We start from the raw sequence: 9,235 nt of genomic DNA, 5'->3' as shown, positions 1-9,235 counted from the left end.
AGAATCTCTTACTGTGAGCTAATGACGCAAGACACTATGAAACCAAAGAAATATATGCCAATTTGCCTTTCCTCAATGTGCGTTTAATCCGTTTATGCTTGTCAATCACTCATCAATCTTGGTCTTTTCTAATATTTTACTTCATACTAAACTTGTTTATTTCGTAGCCAACAAACAAAAAGCCTTGCCTCCTAAGTCTACCTTCACTATAACTAATCCTTATTTGCTTTAATGAAATCACCCTTAACCTTCTTCTCCATCAACACTGTGTTTGCTATTGCATAGCAGCTACTGTACAATACTTGACCCTATGGAAATTAAATCCCATCAACCACTTCAAATTTTTTTTCTTTCCATATATTGGTCAAGGCCACACTATACCCCTCATAAACATATCCAAGCTATTTGCTTCACATGGTGTAAGAACCACCATAATAACCACCACCCTCAACGCACCACAATTTTCTAAACCAATCCAAAGTTCTGGTTTTGATATTGAACTTCTTGTCATCAAATTCCCATGTATTGAGGTTGGATTGCGCGAGGGAATTGAAAGGCCAAATTTGGCCACAACCCCGGAAATGAAGGAGAAGTTCTTCAAAGCTACCACTCTGCTTCAACCACAAATTGACAAAATTCTGGACCAACATTGACCTCACTGCCTTGTTGCAGATACTTTCTTTGCTTGGGCTACTGATGTTGCTGCCAAGTTCGGTATTCCAAGGCTGAACTTTCATGGAACTGGTTTTTTCCCAATGTGTGCTTCACTAAACCTGTTATTGTATCAACCTCACAAGAAGGTTTCATCTGATTCAGAATCTTTTGTAATTCCTAATTTACCAAATAAGATCAAGATGACAAGAAACCAATTACCGGCTTTCTTCAATCAAAATGTTGAGACAGAATTCACCAAATTGAACAAAGCATCCATATAGAGTGAAAAAAAGAGCTATGGTGTTATTGTTAACAGCTTCTATGAACTCGAATCAAATTATGCAGATCATTACAGGAATGTGTTTGGAAGGAAAGTGTGGCATATTGGCCCGGTTTTCTTGTTCAACAAGGCAGCAGTTGATGAAGAAAATGACTGCTTCCATTGGCTAAATTTTAAGAAACCCAGTTCAGTGATTTACATATGTTTTGGGAGCATGACCAATTTCAGTGATTCTCAGCTCCTGGAAATTGCAGTAGGGATTGAGGCTAGTGGGCAGGAGTTCATTTGGGTTGTGAAGAAAGAAAACAATGAAAAAGAAGAGTGGTTGCCAAAAGGGTTTAAGCAGAGAATGGAAGGTAAGGGAGTTATTATAAGAGGTTGAGCTCCCTAAGTAGCGATTCTTGAGCACGAAGCTATTGGAGGGTTTGTGACTCATTGTGGATGGAACTCTATCCATGAAGCAGTGTCGGCTGGGGTGCCAATGATCACTTGGCAAGTGTCTGCAGAGCAGTTTTACAATGAAAAGTTCGTGACTCAGATACTTGGGATTGGGGTTGTTGTTGGTGCTCAAAAATGGTCGACATTTGAGGAGGATAGTGTGAAGAGGGAAGCCAGTGTGAAAAGGGAGGCCATAGAAAAGGCTTTGACTAGAATCATGGTGGGTGGTGAAGCTGAAAAAATCAGAAGCAAAGCCAAAGCGCTTGGTGAGATGGCAACAAGGGTTGTTCAAGAAGGTGGTTCATCTTTCTCGGATATGAATGCTCTAATTGAAGATTTGAGGTCCCTCAGGGCTTGAATCTTAAGATGGAAATGTTACATCAATAACTAGTTTAAAATATGTAAAGTTTTATTCCAATTTCAATTTGCTCTGAAAAACCACTTTGATGTTCTTGAGAAACATTATCCTGTAATAATATTACGTTTCCTAGTTTGATTATGTTTCCAATGACTACGTTGATTGTCTTTCCTATGACTACTTGATGGTTTATGTTTCCTAGCTAATTTGATGGTGTTAACTAATAAATACCTAAAGATGCATGAGATGGAGAAGCAAAATCTTTGAGAAGCTAGCAACTGAATAGCCTCATATCACTCAAAAATACATAGACTAATAACAGAAGTAAAGGGCCTTTACATGTCTGGCCTCCAATACTACTTCTTTCCCACTGATTTCCTCTACCCTCGTCCACAATCTTTCAATCTCAAGAATAGTACAAGTCCTGCTACTCGATCAGTTCTACCTCTTCAAAGACAAATAAAGAGTAATGGTGGCGGTGAAGATGTCGATGAAGTGCAGGCAGCTCATAAAGAATTGGCTCATTATCAAACTTATAGCATGGCCTGCCAAGAGCACAACATGTTTCCTAAAGCTTCTTCTTCAACAGCACTAGTACTTTCATCCTGCCTATGCAAGAGCTCAATCTCCAAGCCAAAGCTAGACATATAGATCGACAACCTAGCCGTCTGCATTAGTTTCTTACCATTATAATTGTCTTCTGAAAAGTTTTTAGATCTACATGTAACTGCTTCTTCAGAAAGTAACCATAATCGAGCTCGCAGTATACCATAACCGATGTGTTCTTTTAGTTAATTTCCAACTAAGCAAAAAGACACAACTATGCATTATTTCTATATGTATATGTACGAGCATCAAACTGAACATAAAGTACAGGACACACTGGACACATATATTATTGACAAAGTCCTTCTCACTGTGGTTGTGTGACAATGGCATTGTTTGGGACCTGAAACTCGTTGAAGCCTTCTAACTCAGTTTATATGAAAGGTAGTAGTTTTAGATCAAAGGGGGTGTCCATGTGTTTTTGTTTCTATGGTAATCAATAAAAATTGAGTCTTTTGTAGTAGCTTTAGATCAAAGGTTAAAAATTGGGTCTTTTTGTTGGTATGGTAATCAAAAGTATACCCCTGAAAACGAAGTCGATGTGAGTGTTGCTAGAGTCCAGAAAAACAGTAAATCAGGTAGGGCCGGTCCTGAGTCTTTCGAGGCCCCGGGCGAGAATTATCGTTAGGCCCCTTATCTCTAAATTGTTAAAGAGTATTCTTTTTTTTAAAAAAAAAACTCTACATTGTTAAAGAGTCTATATAAATCCATGTTTCAAAATTTATTGAGGATTAACACATTTATACATAAACAAAACAAAATTTCTCTCTTAATTGAGAAAAAAAAAAAACAAATATATTATGAACTGTCAAACTCTACCGCAAAATTCATGCAACCAATGAAAAACCTCTAGACTGCACAAGCATAATTATAAACAAAACTTGCATCAATATTGAGGTTAACCAAACTCCTTAAAAGAAACAGCATAATCTTTTTCTCATTCTCGATTGGAGTCTAGAAAAGCAGAAAACATACCTCTTATTATTATTTCAAAAACCCCAATTTTTAGAGATTGCAGCAAAAAAAAAAAAAAAAGAAGAAAAAAAAGTCAGAAGAGAAAACAATAGGAAGAAATTATCAGTTGAGGCAATGACTCAAATTAGTTTGTGAGGGAAGAGGGATTGAGAGAGATATGGAGGGAAAAGTTGAGAAAAGAAAAAGTTTCTTCTTGATTTATGGAAGAAGAGAGAGCGAGACGTTGCAAAGAAAGAGAAAAATGGTTGGAAGAGAGAGATCCTAATATTAATTCTAATTAAATACCACTATCTTGACTTTTCCGGTTTCTATTGGTTAACATTTTCTGTCTTTATCATTATAAAAATGGACTTATAGCAAATACATACATATTACTAATATATAATGGGCTTTTATATTTGGTGCCCCTTATGCTTTGAGGCCTTGGGCTGTTGCCAAGACTGCTTAGCAGTAAGGCCGGGCCTAATATCAGGTGCTATATGGAGCATGAGCTTTATTCCACAGGATCCTAATCAAAGTAAGGAGCATAATCCTATACTTGCCGTTGGTATAAATAGGTATGATGATCACGTGTATTTCTGAATGAAAGGATATCGTACGTTTTGAATTGTCAAGTGTTTGAGGATAGAAGCCATTTCTCATGTTATTTTCTATTCTGAACTTTTACTGGGCTCAAATACAATAGGAATATTTGACATTGCAAGAGTGGGGCAGTCCTTAATGAATTGTTGTTACTAGGATGGAACATTAGAGAACAAGATGTTTATGTTATTTCTAAGTATATAGAAGATGGACCGTTAGTACTTAGCATTGTTGAAGTTCCTCATTCATATGTATTTGCTTTTCAGTTTAGGGAGGGTAATGCTACTTTATTGGATCTTACAAATGCCCACAACCCTTATTATATCTACAGAACAAGCCCAAATTTCTTATCCAATATGGTTGATGAGACAAATTTTGTTCAAGAGTCGTCTAAAGGATGTGATATGTCTAGAGTACTTCAGGTTTATGATGAAGGAGGTTTGTTTAATGTTAGCGGTATGTGCTAGAATTGGGTGATTTAGATCTTATGTGTATAGATGGTGACAAATACAATGTGAATGTAACTAATAATTTTTTCTTTTTTTGGTTAAGAAGTTCTAGCCCACCTAAACTTTCATTCCTGGATCTGCCACTGGTTGAAGGTATGAACAATTTTGCTCACTTAAAAGGAAGTACTTATACTAAACTATTCTTGCTCATGATAATATTCGCTCCACTTAAGAAAAGTTATATAACTTATATTAAACTACTCTTGCTCATGATCATATTCACTTTACTTAATGTTACACTACACTAAACTAACAAAACCAATAGAATGTTGAACATATTAAAATAAAAACTGTAAAGTGAACACGATGCAAACCTACCATTCTGCATTGCCTTCTGATGGGACCATGCCTCTAATTATGTATTCAGTGTAGCAATTAAGCCCTTAGCCTACACTAATTGTTTTTGTTCTTCATCATCTTCAATTCTCTGCCACCTGTACCAGAGCTAGTGTAGAGCAGCACCATGGAAACTAAATCTTGCAAGCAGCTTGACATCGTTTTCTTTCCATACATGGCTCAAGGCCACAGCATACCCCTTGCAAATATAGCCAAACTATTTTCCTCTCATGGTGTCAAATCCACCATAATAACCACTCCACTCAATGCACCATTCTTTTCCAAAGCAACTCAAAGAACCAAAAGTTTGGAGTTTGATCATGAAATTAATTGAACTTGTTCTCATCAAGTTTCCATATGCCGAAATTGGTTTGCCATAAGAATGTGAGAAGGCTGAGTTAGTTACAACACCAGAGATGGAAGGAAAGTTCTTCATTGCCACCAGTTTGCTTGAACCACAGCTCGAGCAAATTTTAGATGAACATCGTCCTCATTGCCTTGTTGCTGATGCTTTCTTTCCTTTTGCTACTGATGTTGCTGCTAAGTTTGGAATTCCAAGGCTATATTTTCATGGAACTGGTTTCTTCCCTTTATGTGCTTCATTGAGTGTGATGATATATCAACCTAACAGGAAGTTGTCAACCGACTCATAATCTTTCGTAATTATTCCTAATCTCCCAGATGAAATCAAGATAACAAGAAACCAAATCCCAAATTTTTTTTAAGCTAGATGCTAAAGCAGAACTCACCAAGTTCTTCAAAGCAGCCATAGAGAGTGAGGAAAGGAGCTATGGGGTCATTGTTAACAGCTCTTATGAACTTGACCCAGTTTATGCAGATCATTACAGGAAGGTGTGTGGGAGGATGGCATGGCATATTGGCCCGGTTTTATTATGCAACAAGGCAACAGATAAAGCATAGAAGGGACCGGTGGCCTCTGTTGATGAACACCAGTGCTTGAAATGGCTAAGCTCTAAGAAACCCAATTCTGTGGTTTAAATATGTTTCGGAAGCATGGTCAATTTCCTAGAAATTGCAGTTGGTCTTGAAGCTTCTAGACAAGACTGCATTTGGGTTTTTGAGAAAATAGATAATTTCATTACTTATCCATGGCCAGAAGGCACGTATATAAGATGCTATCTCATACGGTCATTATCAATTTGTTCTTCAACACCAGTGTCATCATCTTCAATTCTCTATAGTGTCTGTCTTGCTATGGAAACTAAATCCTGTGAGAAGCTTAATATCTTGTTCTTCCTATACATGGCTCAAGGCCACATCATACCCTCACACATATAGGCAAATTATTTTCTTCTCGTGGTGTTAATTCGATCATAATAACCACTCCCCGACCCTCAATGCACCATTCTTTACCAAAGCAACCCAAAGAACAAAAAGTTTGGGGTCTGATCATAAAATTGAACTTATTATCATCAAGTTCCCATTTGTTGAAGTTGGGTTGCCTGAGGAATGTGAGAGGGCTGATTTGATCACTACCCCAATCCCTAGAGATGGAAGGAAAATTCTTCATAGCCACCACTTTGCTAGCTTGAACCACAGCTCAAGCAGATTTTGGATGAACATCGACCTCATTGCCTTGTTTCTGATGCTTTCTTTCCTTGGGCTACAAATGTTGCTGCCAAGTTCGGAATTCCAAGGCTATATTTCCATGCAACTGGTTTTTTCACTTGTGTGCTACATTGAGTGTGATGATACATCAATCTCACAAGAACTTGTTATCTGAAACCGAATCTATTGTTATTCCTGGTCTCCCAGATGAGATCAAGATAACGAGAAACCAAATCTCGGATTGTTTTAAGCTAGATGATGAAGCAGAATTTACCAAGTTTTTAAAAGCATGCCTAGAGCATGAGGAAAGGAGCTAGGGGGTCATTGTTAACAGCTTCTATGAACTTGAATCAGATTATGCAGATCATTACAGGATGGTGTATGGCAGGAAGGCATGGCATATTGGACCGGTTTCCCTGTGCCACAAGGCAACAGAAGAACAAGCCAAGAGGAGATTAGTTGAAAGCTCTGCTACTGAGAAACACCAGTGCTTGAAATGGCTTGACTCTAAGAAACCCAATTCGGTTGTACATGTATGTTTCGGTGACTTTAAGAAGCATGACCAACTTTGCTGATTGTCAGCTCCTGGAAATTGCAGCAAGCCTTGAGGCTTCTAGACAAGACTTCATTTGGGTTGTGAAGAAACAAAAGAAAGAGACAGAAGAGTAGTTGCCTGAATGATTTGAGAAGAGAATGGAAAATAAGGGATTGATTATAAGAGATTGGGCCCCCCAACTGCTGATTCTTGAACATAAAGCCGTTGGAGCATTTCTCTGTCATTGTGGGTGGAAATCAATCCTTGGGGGAGTCTCTGTCTGATGTTCGCTGATCACTTTAAGTCTTTAACAATGAGAAGTTGGTGATGTAGATACTTTGTGTTGGGGTTGCTGTTGGTGCAGAAAAATGGGTTTCATTTGTGGATGAAAGTTTGAAGAGCAAGGCCCGTATGTAGAGGAAAGCCATTGAGAGAGGACTGTGACAAGAATCATGGTGGGTGATGATGCAGAGGAAATGAGAAACAGAGTTAAAGTGCTTGGAGAGATGACAAACAGGGCTGTTGAAGAAGGTGATTCATCTTTTTCTGCTGTCCAGGGTGTGAGAGGTTGGATTGCCAGAAGGGTGTGAGAGTGTTCACATGGTTGAAAGGTATGAAGACCTCCAGAAGTTCTTGAAGGCCACCACGATGCTAGAGCAACCACTTGAGAAGTTGATCAAAGAACACAGACCCAATTGTCTTGTAGCCGACATATTTTTCCCATGGACAACTGATGTCGCTGCAAGGTTTGAAATTCCAAGGCTTATTTTCCATGGAACAAATTTCATCTCTCTATCAGTTTCACAGTATTTGATGAAAATGGACCTCACAGAACTGTCCGATTCCAAACCACTTGTCATTCCCAATTTACCGCATGAGTTCAAGATTCCAGGAAACCAAATACCTGATTTCATGAATCAAGAATGTGAGTTGAAACGTTTCGTCCAATCGGCTGCTGAATAGGAGAGGAGCAGCTTTGGGGTTGTTGTTAACAGTTTCTATGAGATTGAACCAGCCTATGTTGACCATTATAGGAACGTTCTGGGAATCAAGGCTTGGCATATAGGCCCCACATTTCTATGCCATAAGGAGATTGAAGATAAGGCACAAAGAGGACTAACAAGCTCCATAGATGGACTTGAATGTCAGAAATGGCTGGATTCCAAGAAACCCAATTCAGTAATTTATGTGAGCTTCAGGAGTGTCGTCAAGTTTGATGATGCTCAGCTCATTGAAATTGCTTTGGGACTCGAAGCTTCCGGGCAGCAATTCATTTAGGTTGTCAAGAAAGATGAAAATAATGATCATGAAAGTGATAAGGATTGGTTGCCGGAAGGGTTTGAGAAGAGAGTTGAAAGCAGAGGACTAGTTATAAGAGGGTGGGCACCTCAGGTGCAAATTCTTGAACACGTGGCGGTCGGAGGCTTTGTGACACATTGTGGGTGGAACTCGACGCTTGAAGCAGTGTCTGCTGGAGTTCCGATGGCTACGTGGCCGGCGTTTGCTGACCAGTTTCACAATGAAAAGCTGGTGACTCAAATACTTGGCATTGGGGTTGGTATTGGTGTTTCAAATTGGGCTAGATTTGGAGGGGAAAAAGTGATGAGTGAAGCTATAGAGAAGGTGGTGAAACATATTATGGTGGGTGAAGAAGCAGAGGAAATGAGAAGCAGAGCCAAGAAGCTTGGGGAAGTGGCAAGAAAGGGTGTGGTGGAAGGCGGATCATCTTACTGTTGAAGGAATATCGATTTAGTGTGCCTTATCAAACTAGGAGTTGCAATAGGAGAGAAGGTTCTAGATTTCCCAATCCTACACGGATTGGTATTCCTTGTAACATTAGAACTAGCACTTTGTAATCCCTATATATAGGGCTCCTATTCTCAATAATAATACACACTTCTCTTATCAATCTCTCTCAATACCAATATACTTAAACACGTTATCAGCACGACTCTAACCACAAAACAGAAAACCAAAACTCATTCACAAAGCAGCCCCTAGCCCGAGCTAGCCGAGCCTTCGCTGCAGCCCGCGTGCCCGTGCGCTTGCAACCTTGCACAGCAGCCCCTGCTGCCCCCCTTCCTGCAGCCCTGCGTTCCAGCCTGCTGCCATCGAAGCATCACTGCTGCGCAAACAAGCCAACGCACACCCACTGCATCTTTTTCCCGTTCCTGTGCACATCCGTCTTCTTGCAAGCCTCGAAACGTCTAGTTCGGAAGCTCAGATCGAAAAACTTTCTTCATCAAAGTTGTTCGTCTCTGTCTCTTCCATCTAACCTCTATTATATTGAGATCTGTACACCAATCGAAGTACAAGCTGTTCAGAACAGAATCTGCTCCGAATTTTCAACAAGTAAGTATTCAAAAGAGTAAGTTTTGAAGTTCCTATAATTC

General features: G+C 39.3%; 3 pseudogenes; all 3 read left to right on the top strand.

Annotated features, from left to right (window-relative positions):
- Positions 1-310: 310 nt before the first annotated feature.
- LOC112168891 lies at positions 311-1,730 on the top strand (annotated as a pseudogene).
- A 3,424-nt stretch (positions 1,731-5,154) lies between these two features.
- LOC112170810 lies at positions 5,155-7,432 on the top strand (annotated as a pseudogene).
- A 10-nt stretch (positions 7,433-7,442) lies between these two features.
- Positions 7,443-8,579, top strand: LOC112170809 (annotated as a pseudogene).
- Positions 8,580-9,235: the final 656 nt, after the last annotated feature.

The sequence above is a fragment of the Rosa chinensis genome, chromosome 6, assembly GCF_002994745.2.
Source record: "Rosa chinensis cultivar Old Blush chromosome 6, RchiOBHm-V2, whole genome shotgun sequence".
In the NCBI taxonomy this organism is placed as follows: domain Eukaryota; kingdom Viridiplantae; phylum Streptophyta; class Magnoliopsida; order Rosales; family Rosaceae; genus Rosa; species Rosa chinensis.
The sequence above is the reverse complement of the archived record's forward strand: the minus strand, read 5'-3'. Positions and strand labels throughout refer to the sequence as shown.